We start from the raw sequence: 22819 nt of genomic DNA, 5'->3' as shown, positions 1-22819 counted from the left end.
CCTTGCTCCTCATCAGCTGGCATCTCCAACCCCACTAGACCTTCAGTCCTCTCTGAAACCTGCTCTGAGAGGAATGAAGGTGTAGAATTAGGTGTGTCACAGCCAAGTGCTTCCGGGAACTCTGCTAGCGGTACACCCACGTCCGATTATAGCAGGCAAATGTCCCTGCCCCAGCTGCTGGACCGGCGAAAGAAGTTCACTCCCGGCCATCCACATGCCCAGCGGTTGAATGCTAGCTTGGCTAAATTGCTAGCACTTCAACTGCTGCCTTTTCAGTTGGTAGACTCGCCCCCCTTCCGTGAGTTTGTACAATGTGCGGTTCCTCAGTGGCAGGTCCCCAAACGCCACTTTTTCTCACGGAAGGCGATTCCGGCTCTCTACCGGCATGTGGAAGGCAATGTCCTTGCCTCGCTGGACAGGGCAGTCAGCGGTAAGGTGCATATTACCGCTGACTCATGGTCCAGCAGGCATGAACAGGGACGTTACCTGTCTTTCACGGCCCATTGGGTCACTCTTCTGGCAGCTGGGAAGGATGCAGGACAAGGTGCAGTAGTGTTGGAGGTTGTTCCGCCACCACGCCTCCAAAATGCTACTATTGGTTGTGACACACCTCTCTCCTCCACCCCCTCCTCTTCTTCTTCCTCCATGGCCTCTTCCAGTGCTCTGTCCTCAGAACCAGCGGTGCTCCGTAGGCGTTCCAGGGGCTACGCAAGTACGCAGGCAAAACGATGCCATGCCGTGCTTGCGCTGGTTTGTTTGGGGGACAGGAGCCACACTGGGGCGGATGTTTTGTCAGCTCTGCAGGGGCAGGCCGAGAGGTGGTTGACGCCACGCCAGCTTAAGCCAGGAATGGTGGTTTGTGACAATGGCACCAACCTCCTCTCCGCCCTCCGACAGGGACAACTGACCCATGTGCCCTGTGTAGCTCATGTCCTTAACCTGGTGGTGCAGCGGTTCTTGGGCAGGTACCCCGGCTTACAGGATGTCCTGAAGCAGGCCAGGAAAGTCTGTGTGCATTTCCGTGGATCATTTAATGCCTGTGCTCGGCTGGCTGAGCTCCAAAAGGAGTTGAACCTGCCCAAGAACCGCCTTATATGTGACATGCCCACCAGGTGGAACTCAACGTTGGCCATGCTGCAGCGGCTGCACACGCAGCAGAGGGCCATCAATGAGTACCTGTGCGACTATGGCACCAGGACAGGGTCAGGGGAGCTCGGTTTTTTCTCCCCACGCCAGTGGGGCATGATCAGGGATGCATGCACTGTCCTGCCACCATTTGAGGAGGCCACAAGGATGGTGAGCAGTGACAGTGCATGCATCAGTGACACTGTACCTCTTGTCCACCTCTTGGAGCATACGCTGCGTGGAATAATGGACAGGGCACTTGAGGCAGAACAGAGGCAGGAAGAGGAGGACTTCCTTGCCTCTCAAGGCCCCCTTTATCCAGACAGTGTTCCTGCTGTGCCACCCATCACACAGGAAGAGGATGAGGAGGAGGAAGAGGAGGAGGAGGATGATTGTGTCAGCATGGAGGTGGAGGCTGGCACTCAGCATCAGCAGCAGCAGCAGCAGCAGCAGCAGCAGTCTTGTAGGGATGATTTACAGTCCCAAGAAACACGTGGACTTGTACGTGACTGGGAGGAGGTAGCTGCGGATCATGTTGTCCTTAGTGACCCAGAGGACTCCGGACCGAATGCCTCAGCTAACCTACGCTGCATGGCCTCCCTGATCCTGCAAAGCCTGCAGAAGGATCCTCGTATTCTTCGGATCAAGCAGAGGGACCATTACTGGCTGGCCACTCTCCTTGATCCACGGTACAAGGGTAAGGTTGCCGACCTTATCTTGCCATCGCAGAGGGAGCAGAGGATGAGACATCTCCGGGAGGCCTTGCAGAAAGGTCTGTGCAACGCGTTCGCAGAGACTGGGAGGTTACAAACTCCTGGTCCTGGACAACGTGTTGCTGAGGCATCGGTCAGAAGGAGCGGTGGAGAAGGTGGCCGTCTGACTGATGCTTTCAGACAATTTTTTAGTCCGCAGCCCCAAGGTATGATCGGTTCCAGCACCCATCGCCAGCGTCTGATTTACATGGTGCAGGAATACCTGGGGGCAAGGTCAGACTTGGACACCTTTCCCACCGAAAATCCTCTGGCTTACTGGGTCTTGAGGATGGATCACTGGCCAGAGCTTGCACAGTATGCAATTGAGCTACTGGCCTGTCCTGCATCCAGCGTTCTTTCGGAACGCACCTTCAGTGCTGCTGGTGGCTTTGTTACCGATCACAGGGTGCGCCTGTCCACCGAATCAGTTGATCGACTGACCTTCATCAAGATGAATCAGTCTTGGATCACCCACAGCTACCAAGCACCTGAAGCTGATGTAACAGAATAATTTTTTTTGAAATATCACATCCCTTCAAGACTGCCTATGCTGATGCTGAGTGACTGTCCTGTTATGTTGATTGTCTATCCTCTTCCTCCTCCGCTGATATGTTGGAAGAACATTTCTGGTTCTGGGTGATGCCTAAGGCCCAATTTTTCTGCCCCTGTTTAACAGGGGCGTTTAAGTACAATTTTTGATGCAATGCTTTGCAGCAGGGCTAATTCCTGCAATCAAACAAGAGTATATGGGAGAGGTTGCAGTGTGGTGGCACCATCACCAGTGCCTAAGGCCCAATTTTTCTGCCCCTGTTTAACAGGGGCGTTTAATTACAATTTTTGATGCAATGCTTTGCAGCAGGGCTAATTCCTGCAATAAAACAAGAGTATATGGCAGAGGTTGCAGTGTGGTGGCACCAGCACCAGTGCCTAAGGCCCAATTTTTCTGGCCCTGTTTAACAGGGCGTTTAATTACAATTTTTGATGCAATGCTTTGCAGCAGGGCTAATTCCTGCAATAAAACTAGAGTATATGGCAGAGATTGCAGTGTGGTGGCACCAGCACCAGTGCCTAAGGCCCAATTTTTTTGCCCCTGTTTAACAGGGCGTTTAATTACAATTTTTGATGCAATGCTTTGCAGCAGGGCTAATTCCTGCAATAAAACTAGAGTATATGGGAGAGGTTGCAGTGTGGTGGCACCAGCACCAGTGCCTAAGGCCAAATTTTTCTGCCCCTGTTTAACAGGGACATGTAATTACAATTCATGATATAATATTTCACAGGAGGGCCCCTTTCTGTGCCCACCCAGAGTAACGGTGAGGACTTATAGTGTTGTGGCACCAGCACCACAACCACCAAAGGTCAATTTTTCTACCACTGTTCAACAATGGCATGTAATTACAATTCTTGATATAATCGTTCACAGCAGGGCGCTCCAGCGCCCACCAAGAGTCACTTTGAGGGCTTACAATGTTGTGGCAAAACCAACACCTTGTTCCGCCATTTCTGCAGAGCATATAGGGCAGGCCCCTACTTTCAAACATCCAATTTACAAACATCTCCTACTTGCAAACGGAAGGAGACAACAGCAAGTGAGATGAAAAAAGATGGACGACAAAACAAATTATACTGGGGTGATAACCCTTCCCTATGTTTTCCAAAAAGCTTAAAAATTGTTTTTTTGACTGGAGCTACACTTTAAAAATGTACCAGTTGAAAATTACAAACAGATTCAACTTAACACAACAAACCTACACAGTCCCTGTCTTGTTTGCACCGCCTGTATACTGCTGTTCTGAGTATATAGGGCCTGGGGGCCACACGCATTTCCTTTTTTTAATATGGGTACAGGGTTCCCCTTAATATGGGTAAAAGACCCAAATAGGCTGGTAATGGGCAGGGAGGGCTACCCATGCCATTTTTCTCAATGATTTTCAACCATATTGCAGGAACCAGATATAACATTAAAACCGCAAGCAGTTTTAAATGGTGTTATTTCCGTTTAATGTCATTTTGTGCAGGGACTGTTCTAAACACGGGAAAAACGTGGCACTTCACAGGCATACTACAGATACCCCCCAGGCACCATATTTAAAGGAATATTTCACTTTTTTTTCACTTTAATCGTCATTAAAATCAGTGCTCCCGCCAAAACGGCCATTTTTAAAAACATTTTATGCATTGACCCATGTCCCCTGGGGCAGGAGCCAGGTCCCCAAACCCTTTTTAGGACAGTATCTTGCATATTAGCCGTTAAAATTAGCACTTTTAATTTCGAACGTTCGAGTCCCATAGACTTCAATGGGGTTCTAAAGTTCGTTCGAATTTGGGGTCCGTTCGAAAGTTCTGGTGCGAACCGAACCGGGGGGTGTTCGGCTCATCCCTAATGGGCAGCCTGGTATATGATGTGCAGAGCCCAGTGTATAATGTGCAGCCTGGTATATGATGTTGATTCGATAAGGGGTGTGGCTTGTGAGAAGTGGGAGGGGCCAAATCGGAGGGGCGTGGTCTTGCACCCCCCATCCTAAAACTTCCCCAGCCGCCACTGCTATAGATTACATGTGTGAACAACAATGTGCAGTGGATGTCACCAAATATCTCATCCGTAAAGAAATGGTTAGCTCAGGCTTTCTCCAATTTCATGACTGTCCTGAACTTTTCACCAGCAGAAATGCTTAATTTAAATGATAAAATAGCTTGAGAAGAGCAAACCTGTTCAACCCTGCAGCTGGACTCAACATGACCTGGAAAAGACTAGAAGAAACGTATGGATCCCCAGAGGTAATAGAAGAAGCACTGTTGAAAAAACTTGAATTCTTTCCCAAGGTGGGCTACAGAGACAACAAGAACTAAGTAATCTTCTACTAGAGATAGAATATGCCAAAGAGGATGGCTACTTGCCAGGACTTTCATATCTAGATACAGCTAGAGGCACTAATCTCATAGTAGAGAAACTACTCTCAAATCCGCAAGACAAGTGGATGTCTGTGGGAGGTAAATTCAAAGAAGAAGATTATGGAGTCTCTTTCCTCCTTTTCTCTGTGTTTTCTTGGTCTGTCCGACAGCAAGCGAAAATCCGAAGTGATCCTAGTTTCGCCTTCACCACCAGCTGCAATCAATTACACAGAGCTAAGAAACCTCACAGACCTCATGGTAGGACCTCTGTATCCACACACAAAACAGCTGTACCTTCAGAAGTCACAGCCCTTGTACACACGGTCGGAGAATCTGTCGGAATGAGTCTTATCGGACCGTGTCGTCAGATAATCCGACTGTGTGTGGTATGCATCGGACTGATTCCGTCCGAATCTCCGTCCGACCCAATTTTCCAACATGTTGGAAATATTTCCCGAGCAACTGGGCCGGACGGACCTAATCCGATCATGTGTAGAGCATTTTCATCGGACCAAGTGCCACGCATGCTCAGGTCAAATTCCTACATCAAAGCTATTGGCTACTAGCCTGAATGTAGTCCCATCGTAACGAAATTACGTCATCACGTTCTGAAAGATCGGATTTTTCGCCAACTTGGTCCGACCGTGTGTATGCAACAGTTTCGGACACAATCTGTCGGACTAAATCCGACAGATTTGGTTGCCAAAATCTCCGACCGTGTGTACGTGGGCATAGACTATCAAAGCACCAACAAGGTGCACACCATAGAAAACCCTAATAGACATTGCCCAATACACAAAAAAAAACACATCCACTAAAGAAATGAAAAGGTTTTAGAAGCAAACCCAAATAGAACTAGTTCCCCCACAAGCGGGGTTTTTAGGCAGCAAGAGACAGTAATAGAAGCCAATAGAAGTAGTATAAAAGGTATTTTAATAATAATAATTGGTAAAAACAAACATGAGCTTCACCTGAACACTTGGATAACAGACAAAATCATGTATATAAAGTACATATAATGTCACATGGAAGTAAAATAACAGACACAACTATGTTACACTGTATGAGTAGATAACAGTGAGAGCATAAAGCTAACGCGTTTCGACCCCAGAGGGGGTCTTCTTCAGAGATGGTGGTCTGTTAAAAGAAAAACAAGATTACACTGAATAAATAAATCCGGTGTTATGCATATTAGGGATTACCTAATATCAATTTAAAAATGGTTTACCCAATAATGTACTTCCAGGTAGGTAAGATGGATTGTAGTGCTTCAAAAGAAAGGTTCTCCCATAAGGCAATATCTCAATTTCCTTTACACATCTTGAATGGTGCTTGGTCCGTATGTATTGCCAAGATGCCAGACGGAAGAAGAGGCAGTGTCATACACCCACTGACGTGACTCACGGGAGGTCACACTATTGCCTTGCCCCCCAGAGAGGGAAACTCCGGGGGGGTAGGTACGAGTGAGGGTACACCGAAGATATGGCGGGTCACACCTGCAGCAAAATCCCAATAGTGGCAAAAAATTAATTAATTAAATAATTGAAAGCAAGGATTATTTAGTGTTGGAGACATGAAGTGCATACGTACTATGGGGATAATAGTATCATATCCCCGTTATGTATGCCAAGGGTTGTGCATATGTGCACATATACATATACACATCTGCACCCCCAATTGCCTAAATGTCCACATAACATGCTTGCTAAAGCCCAGACATAGAGAGAAGGAGGAGGGGGGGAAAGGAGAAACCACGCCTGGGAGTCCAAGAAGCCTAAGAAAGAGGGGAACAAGGGAAAAAGGGAAAAGATGGCCTAGGGTAAGTGAGTGTGCAGGTGTGTGTCCATAATATGATGGGAAGTGGAATGTGTGGAAGCGGTATGAGTATGCGCTTGAATAGAGAGATAAAATGAAAAAGTGCGCAAAGGAATGGTGAGAAAGTGAAAACATAAATAAGTAATAGTATATGCGGGTCATACAACAAACAAACAAAAAGACACCGCATGTGAAAGTGTGCAAAAACAAGATGCGCTAAACTAGGTGACAGAGATGAGGGACATAATCAATAAGAGTGTCAAGTACATAGTAGTATATACATATAAAAAAAAGGTGTGTGAATGTGGTGTATAGGAAAATACCGCACCAGTGTATTAGCGTCATTGGAATAGCCAGGCGGGTGGTGAGGTTATTACCTGAATTGTAGGACCTAATGGGGGACTGTTCCAGAAAGTAAAGATGAGGGACGGCGACTTAGGCGTCAAACCACAAGTGGTAACTGGCGCAGCCCCTACAACGTATTTCCTGAAGTCCGATCTGCAAATTAGTTTGGATCAGTCCTCATATTGAACAGCCAAAAAAAAAGGGCTTGTTTTGGTGCAGTATATCACCAAGTATAGGTCAAATACAAAGGGAAAATAAGTGCTCACCTAACCACGGATACAGGTTTCTTTCCTCCTGGATGAATATACACCTCCTATGAATGAAGGTTCGTATATAAAGCCTGGAGATTGGCTGCAGGTGCAAACGCCCACCAATCAGTCGGCGTATCCAAACGTGTTGGCTGCCTGAGTAGGATCAGCCTCGTGTGGCCGCCCCGGCGTCCTGGAAGGCCGGAAACCGGCCCCGAAATTTCGTCACTTCCGTCGCAAAAACGTGGCGTCACAACGTCGCGCGCGTCCGTTCGGTGTATATCACGCACGTTCGCCCAAACGAGCGGACGCGCCCGAGGTACGCGCCGGAAGTGTCCGAGGATGCCACCGGCAAGGGAATGCACGTGCACCATCCCTCCACAAGGGGGGAGGGGGAACCAATGGAGAGGCCTGTCCGTAATATACAGGCAAAGACCCCTCCTGCCCTTGCCGGGGAGTCAGAGCAGGGGGCAGACACATTAGCCCCTCCCTCCCTCCGCAACCTGGCAAAGGACCATTAGAGATTTCGAGGGAAGAGAGACATATTCTCACCGGAAGAAAAAAAGTTGTTATAAAATAAAATAAAAATTAATATTAAGCGATGTCAAAAAAGCCGAGACTAGCCAGATACCCCCTAAGTACCCACCCGGGATCTTCTAGGGGAAAAAAAAAAAAAAAAATTGAAATTAAAAGGAGGTTGTGCTCGTGAAGGGGAAGAAGATCCAAGGGTGGGGGAAAAAGAGAGGTAGGTGGCAGGTCGGGGCATACCATCACAAAAAGCCAAGTGGAATTCACCAATCAGGTTGTATAATTCCATAATACTCTTCAAAGTTTAATGGCATCTATTGTCATGTAAATATAAGTCTCTATCAAGAGCCTGAACGGAGCAAATATGCAAACTATAGTAAAATGTACATCAATTGAAACGCATGACAGTTAAACACATGGTTTTTCTGGGTAATTATTGGTATAAGGATACATTGCATATACAAAACAATCCCGAATATTCTGTTGATGGATACAGAAAAAGAGCCTGAGATGTAATGATAAAGGGAAAAAGGGAAGAAAGGAGAGGCCCGGGTAGGGGAAAGGTAAGGCCCCCACTATAAAGCAAGGGAGGCTTTATTGTGTTCTTCCGGAGGAAAAACCTTTGAGGAAGGGGGCAAAAGAGATCGATTCATTTAAGCCCGGGGCAGAGGTGGCGTCCAAATTGTGTATCCACCTCTGTTCCCGTTGCAATAAGACCTTGTTCCAATCCCCACCCCGGGCCGGTATGTGTATACGATCTAAGGCCACAAATGTAAATTTCGGCATCTTATAGTTATGTACTGTTACAACATGTCGACCAACTGGCAAATAATAATTGCCAATTTCCATACTGTACACGTGTTTGGATACGCGACGGTGGAATTCCTGCTTGGTTTTACCCACATAGTATGCCCCACATTCGCATTCCATGAGATATACTATTCCACGTGTTTGGCAGTTTACAAAATGAATGGGTCGAAAGATGCCACCATTTGGTAGGCAAAAGATCTTCTCCCGTCTAATGTACTTACAGCATGAGCAATGGTTGCAAGGAAAAGAGCCAAAAACTGAACAGTGTTTGGATCTCTTTGCTGCACTCATATACTCACTTTGCACTAATCTGTCGTGCAGTGATGTGGCCCTCTTGAAAGAAATAGAGGGACGTGTAGCAACAAGACGTCCAATTTTGGGATCATCGGTTAGAATGGGCCAATATTTTTGAATAATGTTGTAGATAATGTTGTGTTGTTTGGTAAAGCGCATCGTGATCCTAGGTAGATTGCCTATAGGGTCATCGCGTGTCTTTTTGGAAAACAGAAGATCCTTACGAGGTAGGGTTACCACCTTATTAAACGCCCTTCGCAAACATGAGCGGCTGTACCCGCGTGCTAAGAATCTAATCTGAAGTTTATAAGCTTCTTCTCTGAAGAGGCTATCATTGGAGCAATTCCTGCGAAGACGCAGGTACTGCCCATATGGTATGGACTGTTTCAAGTCGATGGGATGGAAGCTGTCGGCATGTAGCACCGTATTGCCCGCTGTACTCTTCCGGTATAGTGAAGTGTAAATAGAATTTTCAGGGGTGCGGCCTATGATGACATCCAAGAACGTAATGCTCTGGGTGTCATGCATCATGGTAAATTTTAAATTGTACTTGTTTGTATTGATACAAGATTCAAATTCCAATAAAGCCGTCTCTGATCCCTCCCAGATGATGAGGACATCGTCGATGTACCGGCGCCACATAGCAATGTGACGCGTGTACCCGACAAGGCCCTCATCACCCAGGAGGGATTTTTCCCACTCCCCCAGGTACAGGTTGGCGTAAGCCGGGGCACAACATGTACCCATGGCCACGCCCTGCACCTGGAGGTAGTGGGAATTGTCAAATAGAAAAAAGTTATGATGTAAGATGTAATTCAAACCATTTACGATGAATTCATTCACCTCACATGCATGTTTACCGCTGGTTTGGAGTAGGTTCCATATCACTTCAACCCCACAATTATGTGGGATGGAGCTATATAGAGCCTCCACATCAATGGCCACCAGAATAGACTTGTCAGTTAGGGTATAATTTTCGATTGTCTGTAACAGATGTGTCGTATCCTTCACATACGAAGGCATACATATGACAAATGGTTGCAAATATGAGTCGATGACTTTGCTGAGATTTTCAGCTATTCCACCTCTCCCCGAGACAATCGGCCGACCGGGTGGTCGTGATTGACATTTGTGGATCTTGGGTAAGCTGTAAAAGGTAGGTACCCTAGGATGTTTCGTTCTGACAAAGGCATGTTGTTCCCTTGTAATGCCTCCCTTAGTAAGAGCTGTGTCAATGAAATCATAGAATTTATCATAGTAGGTCTGTATTAGTTTATTTGGAATGACCTTGTACCATTCTTTATTGTCTAAGATATCTTGACACATCCGTACGTAGTCTGAATTATCCATTAGGACTACGTTCCCCCCCTTATCGGAGGGTTTTATTGTAATGTTGGCATTTTTTGTCAGCATATCAAGGGCTTTAGCTTCCTCTTTATTTAGATTATCAGGATCCGATTTCCTATATGCCAATTTACAGATGTCCCTAGCTACTAATTTAACAAATATGTCAATATTTGAGTTTAAACTCAAGGGAGGAAATTTCCCTGAGGGTTTCTTGAAATTATGCTGAATTTTATGTGTGGATTCATCAGCCTTTTCGAGTAGCGCTTCCAAGTCTATTTGGTCTATAAGGTCCACTGTGTTGTTTTCTTCGTATAGGAGTGTTAAGTCCCGTAGGGCCTTAAATTCCCTCATACTAAACCTTGACCAGTCGGTAATGTCGATGTCAGTAGTGCTTTTTGTATGCAGGCTTTTTAGTAAGAGCCTGCGTGCAAATAGTTGGATGTCAATAATGGCCCCAAAGGGGTCTAGGTTTGCCTGTGGGCAAAATGTCAGGCCGCGTGCCAGAACATCACTTTCAACCGTAGATAGTGCATAGGACGAAAGATTGATCACACTGAGTGATTCACCTGAATCCGTGTGACAAATGCGTCCAAATTTCCTGTTCCCTTGTTTGAATGGGGTGAGGGAAATCCCCGTTTCGGGTTTAAAGAGCTCTGACCTGGTTCTAGGTTGGGTGCCACAATGTCCCTAGCATGTCCATTAGATATCCCATTGTTACAAATAGCCTCGATATTGCGATTAGGTTCCCCTTGGAATATCGGGGCATCCCTTTCTCTCCCACTACGTGACCCATTGTCACATGTGGAAGTGCCTATGTCATCGGGGTATTTGCATGGAGCTTCCCCAAATGCAAATGCCTCCTGTGCATCTGTATGCAAATCCCGACCGTTCTCAGGTCTCCCTGTTTGGGTATTATCGGTAATGCGTTTTTTAGTGTTACCTTCAGGGGAATCTTTATTGCTACGGTTCCTTTTAAGCTTTCCCCGTGATTTTTGCACCTGTTTAGTTGGTTCATTAGGTTTAGACAGGTCCTTGGATTTATTCGTGTTCTTATTGGGAGGATGTATCTTTCCATTAACATTCTTTTTGGATTGTATGTTAGTACTCCATTTGTAGGCTCGTCCCTCTGAGAAGGCAAATTTGTCCCTCCAGTATTTAGATTCCTTTTTACGTAAAATATTTTTATTATAGATAGATAAGTCATCCCGGAGTTTGGTCCGGGTTTCTAAAGCTAGAGTATGTGACGCATAGGGTTGTAAAGCCATTTCCAAGGTGTGAATCTCCTTGTCGAGGAGTTCAATCTGCCTGGTGTACTCCTTGACAAGGATAGTCATCATTTGCTGAGAACAAGCATTTAGGTTGGCCTCCCATTCTGTTTTACATTCATTGCTAATTAGATCTATATTTGGAAAAATTTGGACCCTGAGACCCAATGGGTTAATCTTTTCATTCTTATATCTTTCGAACGATTTGATGTGCCAAAATAGTGCTGATTTTCTTTCAAGTGTTCTCATTAGTTTGAAAGTCAAAGTAGTAATCTCAGTATCAACCCGATCATTTTTCTCAAATTCTGTTTCATACCCTAACATCAACAGATCCCAATCATTACCTTGAAACATATTCTTATTTACCATAACAGTGTTTGCATAAAAATATACATATAAGGACAAATCAATTCCTCAATGTTAATTGTGCTAGGCCTCTTTCTTTTTCTTTTTTCTTTTCTCTTCATACGATCCCTTTCCTTTTCTCTCCCCCGAATCGAACACAGGAGGGTTAAACATGAGCTTGGCCTAGCACAATTAACATTGAGGAATTGATTTGTCCTTATATGTATATTTTTATGCAAACACTGTTATGGTAAATAAGAATATGTTTCAAGGTAATGATTGGGATCTGTTGATGTTAGGGTATGAAACAGAATTTGAGAAAAATGATCGGGTTGATACTGAGATTACTACTTTGACTTTCAAACTAATGAGAACACTTGAAAGAAAATCAGCACTATTTTGGCACATCAAATCGTTCGAAAGATATAAGAATGAAAAGATTAACCCATTGGGTCTCAGGGTCCAAATTTTTCCAAATATAGATCTAATTAGCAATGAATGTAAAACAGAATGGGAGGCCAACCTAAATGCTTGTTCTCAGCAAATGATGACTATCCTTGTCAAGGAGTACACCAGGCAGATTGAACTCCTCGACAAGGAGATTCACACCTTGGAAATGGCTTTACAACCCTATGCGTCACATACTCTAGCTTTAGAAACCCGGACCAAACTCCGGGATGACTTATCTATCTATAATAAAAATATTTTACGTAAAAAGGAATCTAAATACTGGAGGGACAAATTTGCCTTCTCAGAGGGACGAGCCTACAAATGGAGTACTAACATACAATCCAAAAAGAATGTTAATGGAAAGATACATCCTCCCAATAAGAACACGAATAAATCCAAGGACCTGTCTAAACCTAATGAACCAACTAAACAGGTGCAAAAATCACGGGGAAAGCTTAAAAGGAACCGTAGCAATAAAGATTCCCCTGAAGGTAACACTAAAAAACGCATTACCGATAATACCCAAACAGGGAGACCCGAGAACGGTCGGGATTTGCATACAGATGCACAGGAGGCATTTGCATTTGGGGAAGCTCCATGCAAATACCCCGATGACATAGGCACTTCCACATGTGACAATGGGTCACGTAGTGGGAGAGAAAGGGATGCCCCGATATTCCAAGGGGAACCTAATCGCAATATCGAGGCTATTTGTAACAATGGGATATCTAATGGACATGCTAGGGACATTGTGGCACCCAACCTAGAACCAGGTCAGAGCTCTTTAAACCCGAAACGGGGATTTCCCTCACCCCATTCAAACAAGGGAACAGGAAATTTGGACGCATTTGTCACACGGATTCAGGTGAATCACTCAGTGTGATCAATCTTTCGTCCTATGCACTATCTACGGTTGAAAGTGATGTTCTGGCACGCGGCCTGACATTTTGCCCACAGGCAAACCTAGACCCCTTTGGGGCCATTATTGACATCCAACTATTTGCACGCAGGCTCTTACTAAAAAGCCTGCATACAAAAAGCACTACTGACATCGACATTACCGACTGGTCAAGGTTTAGTATGAGGGAATTTAAGGCCCTACGGGACTTAACACTCCTATACGAAGAAAACAACACAGTGGACCTTATAGACCAAATAGACTTGGAAGCGCTACTCGAAAAGGCTGATGAATCCACACATAAAATTCAGCATAATTTCAAGAAACCCTCAGGGAAATTTCCTCCCTTGAGTTTAAACTCAAATATTGACATATTTGTTAAATTAGTAGCTAGGGACATCTGTAAATTGGCATATAGGAAATCGGATCCTGATAATCTAAATAAAGAGGAAGCTAAAGCCCTTGATATGCTGACAAAAAATGCCAACATTACAATAAAACCCTCCGATAAGGGGGGGAACGTAGTCCTAATGGATAATTCAGACTACGTACGGATGTGTCAAGATATCTTAGACAATAAAGAATGGTACAAGGTCATTCCAAATAAACTAATACAGACCTACTATGATAAATTCTATGATTTCATTGACACAGCTCTTACTAAGGGAGGCATTACAAGGGAACAACATGCCTTTGTCAGAACGAAACATCCTAGGGTACCTACCTTTTACAGCTTACCCAAGATCCACAAATGTCAATCACGACCACCCGGTCGGCCGATTGTCTCGGGGAGAGGTGGAATAGCTGAAAATCTCAGCAAAGTCATCGACTCATATTTGCAACCATTTGTCATATGTATGCCTTCGTATGTGAAGGATACGACACATCTGTTACAGACAATCGAAAATTATACCCTAACTGACAAGTCTATTCTGGTGGCCATTGATGTGGAGGCTCTATATAGCTCCATCCCACATAATTGTGGGGTTGAAGTGATATGGAACCTACTCCAAACCAGCGGTAAACATGCATGTGAGGTGAATGAATTCATCGTAAATGGTTTGAATTACATCTTACATCATAACTTTTTTCTATTTGACAATTCCCACTACCTCCAGGTGCAGGGCGTGGCCATGGGTACATGTTGTGCCCCGGCTTACGCCAACCTGTACCTGGGGGAGTGGGAAAAATCCCTCCTGGGTGATGAGGGCCTTGTCGGGTACACGCGTCACATTGCTATGTGGCGCCGGTACATCGACGATGTCCTCATCATCTGGGAGGGATCAGAGACGGCTTTATTGGAATTTGAATCTTGTATCAATACAAACAAGTACAATTTAAAATTTACCATGATGCATGACACCCAGAGCATTACGTTCTTGGATGTCATCATAGGCCGCACCCCTGAAAATTCTATTTACACTTCACTATACCGGAAGAGTACAGCGGGCAATACGGTGCTACATGCCGACAGCTTCCATCCCATCGCCTTGAAACAGTCCATACCATATGGGCAGTACCTGCGTCTTCGCAGGAATTGCTCCAATGATAGCCTCTTCAGAGAAGAAGCTTATAAACTTCAGATTAGATTCTTAGCACGCGGGTACAGCCGCTCATGTTTGCGAAGGGCGTTTAATAAGGTGGTAACCCTACCTCGTAAGGATCTTCTGTTTTCCAAAAAGACACGCGATGACCCTATAGGCAATCTACCTAGGATCACGATGCGCTTTACCAAACAACACAACATTATCTACAACATTATTCAAAAATATTGGCCCATTCTAACCGATGATCCCAAAATTGGACGTCTTGTTGCTACACGTCCCTCTATTTCTTTCAAGAGGGCCACATCACTGCACGACAGATTAGTGCAAAGTGAGTATATGAGTGCAGCAAAGAGATCCAAACACTGTTCAGTTTTTGGCTCTTTTCCTTGCAACCATTGCTCATGCTGTAAGTACATTAGACGGGAGAAGATCTTTTGCCTACCAAATGGTGGCATCTTTCGACCCATTCATTTTGTAAACTGCCAAACACGTGGAATAGTATATCTCATGGAATGCGAATGTGGGGCATACTATGTGGGTAAAACCAAGCAGGAATTCCACCGTCGCGTATCCAAACACGTGTACAGTATGGAAATTGGCAATTATTATTTGCCAGTTGGTCGACATGTTGTAACAGTACATAACTATAAGATGCCGAAATTTACATTTGTGGCCTTAGATCGTATACACATACCGGCCCGGGGTGGGGATTGGAACAAGGTCTTATTGCAACGGGAACAGAGGTGGATACACAATTTGGACGCCACCTCTGCCCCGGGCTTAAATGAATCGATCTCTTTTGCCCCCTTCCTCAAAGGTTTTTCCTCCGGAAGAACACAATAAAGCCTCCCTTGCTTTATAGTGGGGGCCTTACCTTTCCCCTACCCGGGCCTCTCCTTTCTTCCCTTTTTCCCTTTATCATTACATCTCAGGCTCTTTTTCTGTATCCATCAACAGAATATTCGGGATTGTTTTGTATATGCAATGTATCCTTATACCAATAATTACCCAGAAAAACCATGTGTTTAACTGTCATGCGTTTCAATTGATGTACATTTTACTATAGTTTGCATATTTGCTCCGTTCAGGCTCTTGATAGAGACTTATATTTACATGACAATAGATGCCATTAAACTTTGAAGAGTATTATGGAATTATACAACCTGATTGGTGAATTCCACTTGGCTTTTTGTGATGGTATGCCCCGACCTGCCACCTACCTCTCTTTTTCCCCCACCCTTGGATCTTCTTCCCCTTCACGAGCACAACCTCCTTTTAATTTCAATTTTTTTTTTTTTTTTTCCCCTAGAAGATCCCGGGTGGGTACTTAGGGGGTATCTGGCTAGTCTCGGCTTTTTTGACATCGCTTAATATTAATTTTTATTTTATTTTATAACAACTTTTTTTCTTCCGGTGAGAATATGTCTCTCTTCCCTCGAAATCTCTAATGGTCCTTTGCCAGGTTGCGGAGGGAGGGAGGGGCTAATGTGTCTGCCCCCTGCTCTGACTCCCCGGCAAGGGCAGGAGGGGTCTTTGCCTGTATATTACGGACAGGCCTCTCCATTGGTTCCCCCTCCCCCCTTGTGGAGGGATGGTGGACGTGCATTCCCTTGCCGGTGGCATCCTCGGACACTTCCGGGCGCGTACCTCGGGCGCGTCCGCTCGTTTGGGCGAACGTGCGTGATATAGGCCGCGTACACACGGGCGGACTGTTCGCCCAACCTTGTCCGCTGAACAGTGTTTGGGCGGACAGTCCGCTCGTGTGTGGGCTTTCAGCGGACAGTTTCAGCGGACAGTTGGACGGACAAAGTCTTTCGGAAATTCCGAAAAACTGTCCGCTGAAACTGTGTTTGAGCGAACAGTCCGCCCGTGTGTGGGCCTGTCCGCTGTACTTTCGAAATGAGCGGACTGTTCCCGCTCGGAAAGTCCGCCCATTTCGAGCGCGTGTACAGGTAGGCGGGGCCCGCGAAGGAGACGTCGCGGGCTCCGCCGCCTGGAATGGGCTTAAAGGGGAACCCCAACGCCGAAAAAAATCGGCGTGGGGGTTCCCCCAAAGTCCACACCAGACCCTTGTCCGAGCACGCTACCCGGCCGGCCAGGAAAGGGGGGCGAGCGAGCGCCCCCCCTCCTGAGCCGTACCAGGCCGCGTGCCCTCAACATGGGGGGGTGCCTTGGGGAAGGGGGGGCCGCGCGGCCCCCCCACCCCAAAGCACCTTGTCCCCATGTTGATGAGGACAAGGGCCTCTTCCCGACAACCCTGGCCGTTGGTTGTCGGGGTCTGCGGGCGGGGGGCTTATCGGAATCCGGGAGCCCCCTTTAAGAAGGGGGCCCCCGGATACCGGCCCCCCACCCTATGTGAATGAGTATGGGGTACAATATACCCCTACCCATTCACCTGTGAAATAAAGTACAAAAAAAAACACAACACAGGGAAAAAATATTTTATTGCACAGCTCCGGGGGTCTTCCGTCTTCGGGGGTCTTCTCGCCGGACTCCTCCGCTATGTGTGTGTAGCTCTTTTACTAGCGGAGGAGTCCGGCTTTCTTCCTCCCCGCCGCCGGCCTCTTCTCCCGACTTCGGGGGTCTTGTCCCCCTCTTCGGTTCTTCTGCCGGGCCACCGCGCCTTCTTGTAGCTCTTTTGCAGGCGGTGGCCCGGTCTTCTGTCGCCGCTGCCTTCCGTTCTTCTGTCGCCGCCTTCGGTTCTTCTGCCGGGCCACCGCGCCTTCTTGTAGCTCTTTTACAGGCGGTGGCCCGGTCTTCTGTCGTCGCCGCCGCCGCCGCCGCCGCCTTCCGTTCTTGTTCTTCTTCTTGTTCTTCTTCTTCTTCTCCTGGAGATGTTGACTCGACGAGCTCTCCGGCCGGAATGCCAGAGCCGCGCTGTGCGGTCACTTATATAGTGACAATGGGGCGGTGTCACATGGTATATGTCACATGGGTTGGTCACATGGGTTGATGTCACATGGGGACTATGACATCGTAAGGGGGCGGGGTCACCATGTGACCAACCCATGTGACATATACCATGTGACACCGCCCCATTGTCACTATATAAGTGACCGCACAGCGCGGCTCTGGCATTCCGGCCGGAGGGAGCGACGTGTCAACATCTCCTGGAGAAGAAGAAGAAGAACAAGAACGGAAGGCGGCGACGGCGACAGCGACAGAAGACCGGGCCACCGCCTGTAAAAGAGCTACAAGAAGGCGCGGTGGCCCGGCAGAAGAACCGAAGGCGGCGACAGAAGAACGGAAGGCGGCGGCGACAGAAGACCGGGCCACCGCCTGCAAAAGAGCTACAAGAAGGCGCGGTGGCCCGGCAGAAGAACCGAAGAGGGGGACAAGACCCCCGAAGTCGGGAGAAGAGGCCGGCGGCGGGGAGGAAGAAAGCTAGTAAAAGAGCTACACACACATAGCGGAGGAGTCCGGCGAGAAGACCCCCGAAGACGGAAGACCCCCGGAGCTGTGCAATAAAATATTTTTTCCCCTGTGTTGTGTTTTTTTTGTACTTTATTTCACAGGTGAATGGGTAGGGGTACATTGTACCCCATACTCATTCACATAGGGTGGGGGGCCGGTATCCGGGGGCCCCCTTCTTAAAGGGGGCTCCGGGATTCCGATAAGCCCCCCGCCCGCAGACCCCGACAACCAACGGCCAGGGTTGTCGGGAAGAGGCCCTTGTCCTCATCAACATGGGGACAAGGTGCTTTGGGGTGGGGGGGCCGCGCGGCCCCCCCTTCCCCAAGGCACCCCCCATGTTGAGGGCACGCGGCCTGGTACGGCTCAGGAGGGGGGGCGCGCTCGCTCGCCCCCCTTTCCTGGCCGGCCGGGTAGCGTGCTCGAACAAGGGTCTGGTGTGGACTTTGGGGGAACCCCCACGCCGATTTTTTGCGGCGTTGGGGTTCCCCTTTAAGCCCATTCCAGGCGGCGGAGCCCGCGACGTCTCCTTCGCGGGCCCCGCCTACCTGTACACGCGCTCGAAATGGGCGGATTTGCCTCCTCCTTACGTGGGCGAGTCCGTTCATTTCAAAAGTTGAGCGAACTGTTTGCCCAACCTTGTTCGTCAAACAGTCCGCTCGTGTGTGGGCAAGTCCGCTCATGCAAATTTTGAGCGGACTGTTTGCCGAAACTGTTTGACGAACAAGGTTGGGCAAACAGTCCGCGCGTGTGTACGCGGCCATACACTTCGCGCGCGTCCGTTCGATCGAACGGACGTGCGCGACGTTGTGACGCCACGTTTTTGCGACGGAAGTGACGAAATTTCGGGGCCGGTTTCCGGCCTTCCAGGACGCCGGGGCGGCCACACGAGGCTGATCCTACTCAGGCAGCCAACACGTTTGGATACGCCGACTGATTGGTGGGCGTTTGCACCTGCAGCCAATCTCCAGGCTTTATATACGAACCTTCATTCATAGGAGGTGTATATTCATCCAGGAGGAAAGAAACCTGTATCCGTGGTTAGGTGAGCACTTATTTTCCCTTTGTATTTGACCTATACTTGGTGATATACTGCACCAAAACAAGCCCTTTTTTTTTGGCTGTTCAATATGAGGACTGATCCAAACTAATTTGCAGATCGGACTTCAGGAAATACGTTGTAGGGGCTGCGCCAGTTACCACTTGTGGTTTGACGCCTAAGTCGACGTCCCTCATCTTTACTTTCTGGAACAGTCCCCCATTAGGTCCTACAATTCAGGTAATAACCTCACCACCCGCCTGGCTATTCCAATGACGCTAATACACTGGTGCGGTATTTTCCTATACACCACATTCACACACCTTTTTTTTATATGTATATACTACTATGTACTTGACACTCTTATTGATTATGTCCCTCATCTCTGTCACCTAGTTTAGCGCATCTTGTTTTTGCACACTTTCACATGCGGTGTCTTTTTGTTTGTTTGTTGTATGACCCGCATATACTATTACTTATTTATGTTTTCACTTTCTCACCATTCCTTTGCGCACTTTTTCATTTTATCTCTCTATTCAAGCGCATACTCATACCGCTTCCACACATTCCACTTCCCATCATATTATGGACACACACCTGCACACTCACTTACCCTAGGCCATCTTTTCCCTTTTTCCCTTGTTCCCCTCTTTCTTAGGCTTCTTGGACTCCCAGGCGTGGTTTCTCCTTTCCCCCCCTCCTCCTTCTCTCTATGTCTGGGCTTTAGCAAGCATGTTATGTGGACATTTAGGCAATTGGGGGTGCAGATGTGTATATGTATATGTGCACATATGCACAACCCTTGGCATACATAACGGGGATATGATACTATTATCCCCATAGTACGTATGCACTTCATGTCTCCAACACTAAATAATCCTTGCTTTCAATTATTTAATTAATTAATTTTTTGCCACTATTGGGATTTTGCTGCAGGTGTGACCCGCCATATCTTCGGTGTACCCTCACTCGTACCTACCCCCCCGGAGTTTCCCTCTCTGGGGGGCAAGGCAATAGTGTGACCTCCCGTGAGTCACGTCAGTGGGTGTATGACACTGCCTCTTCTTCCGTCTGGCATCTTGGCAATACATACGGACCAAGCACCATTCAAGATGTGTAAAGGAAATTGAGATATTGCCTTATGGGAGAACCTTTCTTTTGAAGCACTACAATCCATCTTACCTACCTGGAAGTACATTATTGGGTAAACCATTTTTAAATTGATATTAGGTAATCCCTAATATGCATAACACCGGATTTATTTATTCAGTGTAATCTTGTTTTTCTTTTAACAGACCACCATCTCTGAAGAAGACCCCCTCTGGGGTCGAAACGCGTTAGATTTATGCTCTCACTGTTATCTACTCATACAGTGTAACATAGTTGTGTCTGTTATTTTACTTCCATGTGACATTATATGTACTTTATATACATGATTTTGTCTGTTATCCAAGTGTTCAGGTGAAGCTCATGTTTGTTTTTACCAATTATTATTATTAAAATACCTTTTATACTACTTCTATTGGCTTCTATTACTGTCTCTTGCTGCCTAAAAACCCCGCTTGTGGGGGAACTAGTTCTATTTGTATCTACTTGGGGTGAGCAGCACCCTCCTAGCTTCTTATAGCACTGTGTTCTTATTTGATTGCTAGAAGCAAACCCATTGCAGAGCGGATGTCCTTCCTTAACCGCTTCCTGCCCGCCCTATAGCCGAATGACGGCCTTAGGGCGGGCGGCTTCCCTCGCCTGGCCGTCCCTGGACGGCCTGGTGTTTACTTCCGCAATGCGCGCCGCCGCGGGCGCGCATCGCGGAAGTTCTGTGTTTGCCGTGTCCCCCGGGGACAGGCAAACACAGATCGCTGTAAACGGCCAATCACAGCGGCCGTTTACAGCGTGATCGGCGTGTCCAATGGGAGATGATCTCATATGTAAACATATGAGATCATCTTTCAGCGCCGCTCTCCCTCCTCACACAGACAGCGTGTGAGAGGGGAGAGAAGAACGGCTGCAGCAGCCGTCAGTGTAAAAAAGAAAAAAAAAAAAAAAAAGTAAAAAAAAAGTTAAAAAAAAAGTGCCATCCTCCCCCAGAGCCATCCTCCCCCAGTGCCACCCCCCCAGTGCCATGCCCCCCCCCAGTGCCATCCTGCCCCAGTGCCATCCTGCCCCAGTGCCATCCGCCCCAGTGCCATCCGCCCCAGTGCCATCCTGCCCCAGTGCCATCCGCCCCAGTGCCATCCGCCCCAGTGCCATCCACCCCAGTGCAATCCACCCCACCCCAGTGCCACCTGCCCGCAGTGCTATCTGTCCCCAGTGCCACCTGTTGTCAGTGCCATTTGTCCCCAGTGCCATCTGTCATCAGTGCCACGTATAAGTGGCATCTGTCATCAGTGCCACGTGTTATTAGTGCCACATAGTGCCATCTGTCATCAGTGCCACGTATTAGTGCCATCTGTCATCAGTGCCACGTATCAGTGGCATTTGTCATCAGTGCCACCTGTCAGTGTCACGTGCCATCTGTTGTCAGTGTCACGTGTCATCAATGCCACTTATCAGTGCCATCTGTCATCAGTGTCACGCGTCATTGGTGCCACGTATTAGTGCCATCTGTCACCGGTGGCGCGTATTAGTGCCACGTGTCATCAGTGCCACGTATTAGTGCCACGTGTCATCAGTGCCACATATTAGTGCCACGTGTCATCAGTGCCGCGTATTAGTGCCACGTGTCATCAGTGCCACGTATTAGTGCCACGTGTCATCAGTGCCACATATTAGTGTCATCTGTCATCAGTGCCACGTGTCATCAGTGCCACGTATAAGTGTCATCATTGCCACGTATCAGTGCCATCTGTCATCAGTGTCACGTGTCATTGTCCTGGTATTTCAAAAGTGTAATAAGTAGTCAACAAGTTAGATGTGTAATTTATGCTTCTAGAACACGTGATGGCGCTCCCTGCATGTTGGGCCTCTCTATGTGGCCAGGCTGTGAAAAAGTCCCACACATGTGGTATTGTAATACTCAGGAGGAGTAGCAGAATTTTTTGGGGGGTGTCATTTGTGGTATACACATGCCACGTGAGAGAAATAACCTATTACAATGACAATTTTGTGGAGAAAAATAAAGAAAATGAAAAATCTTCATTTTGCAAAGAATTGTGGGAAAAAAATGACAACATCAAAAAGCTCACCATGCCTCTTACTAAATACCTTGGAATGTCTACTTTCCAAAAAGGGGTCATTTGGGGGGTATTTGTACTTTCCTGACTTGTTCGGGTCACAAGAAGCGAGATAGGTCACCAGTACATCAGATGTGATCAATTTTGTGCGATTCGCACCACAGCTTGTAGACTCTCTAACTTTCACAAAGACCAAATAATATCCACTAATTTCGGTTATTTTTACCAAAGATATGTAGCAGTATAAATTGTGGCCAAAATTTATGAAGAAAAATTAATAATTTGCATAATTCTGTCACAGAAACAAAGAAATATGCGTTTTTTTTCAAAATTTTCGGTCTTTTTTCATTTATAGCGCAAAAAATAAAAACCCCAGAGGTGATCAAATACCACCAAAAGAAAGCTCTATTTGTGGGAAAAAAAGGACACAAAATTCATTTGGGTACAGTGTTGCATGACTGAGTAATTGTCATTCAAAGTGTGAGAGCACCGAAAGCTGAAAATTGGTCTGGGCAGGAAGGGTGTTTAAGTGCCC

Source organism: Lithobates pipiens, unplaced genomic scaffold (assembly GCF_037356315.1).
Source record: "Lithobates pipiens isolate NorthernLeopardFrog02 unplaced genomic scaffold, aLitPip1_a1.2 Scaffold_8, whole genome shotgun sequence".
Taxonomy (NCBI): Eukaryota; Metazoa; Chordata; class Amphibia; order Anura; family Ranidae; genus Lithobates; species Lithobates pipiens.
Note: the sequence above shows the minus strand (reverse complement) of the source record.